This window comes from Austrofundulus limnaeus, unplaced genomic scaffold, assembly GCF_001266775.1.
Source record: "Austrofundulus limnaeus strain Quisiro unplaced genomic scaffold, Austrofundulus_limnaeus-1.0 Scaffold295, whole genome shotgun sequence".
NCBI lineage: Eukaryota > Metazoa > Chordata > Actinopteri > Cyprinodontiformes > Rivulidae > Austrofundulus > Austrofundulus limnaeus.
The window spans coordinates 477234-480268 of NW_013952697.1; positions in this window are offsets into that span (position 1 = coordinate 477234).

Consider the following 3035-nt stretch of genomic DNA (forward strand, 5'->3'; position numbering starts at 1 on the left):
GTGTGTGTGTGTGTGTGTGTGTGTGTGTGTGTATGCATGTGTGTGTGTGTGTGTGTGCATGTGCGAAGGGGAAAGCATTTTGGCAGGGTGGTAAAGAAAAGCCTGCCGGATTGCTGGAGCACACTGGAAAGAATCCTGCCAGTTTTTGCACCACAGAGACTCTATGACCTGTGCTTGTGTGTGTTGTAGTGTATGTGCGCCTACATTTCCTCTCTACTGCACCCAGTCTGAAGTGTGTTAGTTGCACCTGTGTATTGTGTGTGTGTGTTAGCGTGTAAAATGCGTGTGGGCGGCGAGCAGATTAAGACGATGCTTGCCTCATATTTAACGTGATGTGGAGCTTCACCTCTGTCATTATATTTAGCGTATGACCCAGCTCCGTGTTTCATTATGTATTCTCATCTCCAGCTCTGTGCTGTGAATCTTACATCTCAATTAGCCTCCGTTTTCTGGACAGAAAGCTGCATTATCTGTGGCAGTGGGAAACCAAAGCAACTAAATATCACAGACAAACTACAGAAATAGTAAGTTACTTACACGTTCTAATACATATAATGCGGTATAATGCACTTTCCTTAGTATTTCTTGATTAAAAGGCGACATGATGAACATCTTAAACTGACTTTTTGGAGTGGGAGCAGTAAGTAGATTCTCTTTCATCCTTTGAGGTTGATGTGTTTAAGGCAGAATGAGCAACATAAACAGAGCAACTTTAAAATGGACACTTAAGGCCCAGCATTTCTTGTAAGAATGTGCACCACCCACCACTTTTCATGCCAGAGTTTTAAACCAGGATCATCCCGTGATGAGAAGGGTCGAGATTAGAGCCAAATTAAAATAGCCTTGAAAATAACTTTAACAAAGGGCTGAGCGATGAAACAATAAAGATAAATATCAAGATAAACACATGATCAATATCAGTAGAAAATATGTCAGAATGAATGCTGATAATATCAATTAACTCCATCCAGAACCGCACAATATTCTGGGGGATGAAGACAGAGGAAAGGCTTTAGCCACTGACCTCTCATAAGCTATGTTTACATGCACAAATTTTTTTTGATCGGATTGAAATGTATTCTGATTAGATGATCTGAATGTACTGTTTACATGGACACAATCCCATCATGAAAAGTGTTTACATGCACCTGAGTTTTATTTAGAATAAAAGTCCGGGCATGCGCAGTGTTGTAAACTTTCAGCTTTACTTCCGTGTTACAAACGTAAACAACGCTCCTCTGTGCGCTCATGGACCCGTGTCAGCTTTTAATAACGGTAGAGACGCCGTTACTCCTCGGTTGAGCTGCAGATGAAGCAATGCATGTTTTTTTTTTTTTTTTTTTTTTTTTTTTTTTTTTTTTTGCAAAGCAACGTCTGCTGRTTGTCTCCTTTTTCATCTGTTAAGAGAGCATGGAGGAAAAGTTCTGCGCGGTGCAGCTGGAGCGCTGCTGTCCCACCTCCTCTAAAGAGCAGAACCGGGTGAATGAAAGTCAGCAGACATGCACACAGGTCAGTTTTCTACAATCAGAAAAAGATGATCTGATTAAGTGTTTGCATGCACGTCATTCCGATTATCAATTGGCATAACCCACCCCTTTCATTCAGATTAAAAATTAATTCGGATCGAGCTCAATTGGATCAGAYTAATCCGAACGGGCTGTTTACATGACGCATTTTTATTCCGAACYYCCGTTTAATCCGATTACTTATGTCCATGTAAACATAGCTATAGTTCAGCTAAGCAAGGCTGGTGGCATCAACTAACTTGCTCACTCTTTGGTAAGCCAGTAACAACCTGTAGAGTTATATGTAGTAGTAGTTTCATGTTTCACCACCATTCCTCATAAATGCTTAAAAATTAAAAAAAGAGAGACAGACGTGGAGTGAAAGGACAAAATGAGTTTAACTGCTCCAGAGGCAATGTGGATAAAAGAAAGATCATGCCATCAGTTTGGCAGTATTAATCAGCCTGGTCCAGTTGGGTTAAACAAAAAGAAAAAAAGATCAATAATTTTTAATATAGACTGAAAAAATCGCTTTTATTGTGATACATTTTTCAGCCATATCGCCCAGCATTATTTTAACATTACCAATAACAAGAATAAAATGGTTCCCACCCTGGTCCTTGAGGACCAACACCCTGCATGTTTTAGTTGTTTCCCTGCTCTTTACCAGGTCTTCAGGGCCCTCATGTATAAACGGTGCATTCGCATAAAAACGTTACGTGCGCCAGGTTCTACGCCCACGTTGGGATGTATTAAAACCAACGTTGCGTGAAAGTCTGCTTAAATATACGCACACTTTTCACCTGCCGTGAGAATGTGTGGCAGCCACGCAGTTTTTCAGTCGACAGTTTTAACTCACAAAGTCACGAATCTGACCTGAATCCACAGAAAAATGACTCTATTGTGTTTTCTGGATGTAACATAGTGCCAGACTTTTTTTTTGTTTGAGTTTTTATTGTTTAAACTCGAACGATCATGAAACTGAACCCCGGGACTGAAAATCATTTATCCTCAGACAAGAAAATAGATCAGTCTAAAAATGATCAAAATAACCTCAGTACAGTCTGTAAACTGTTTTTATATTTTTGTCACATAGTTGAAAACCTTTTGGGTCTCGGGCCGGAAAAACCTGACACATTACGTATGACATAAAAAAATAAATTGTATAAAAAAGGCTGAAGAGAGGGAGCAAAATCGGATGCAAATGGTGGCTCACTGTACGGTAAGAATAATTATTTTTTCTGTGTGTAGCCTTCTGGCTGATGCTGAGTTGAGTTGCGGCCGCAGCGCAGCAGCTGCGCTTTGGGTAGATTCTAGCGCCAGGCGCGTGCACCCTCGCCAGCTGGGAAGCTGTTCATATATGTCAACCCCTTTGGACGTTTACCTGTCTAATGAGCCTCAAAAATCTATATTTTTGCTAAAAATTTGTAGGCTAACACTCGTACCTGCACTTGGGGGTGGGGTGGGGGTCTGTCCGTGGAGATGACAGCGCCTGCTCTAACGCAGGAGGAAAGGAGAGAGAGGAAAAAG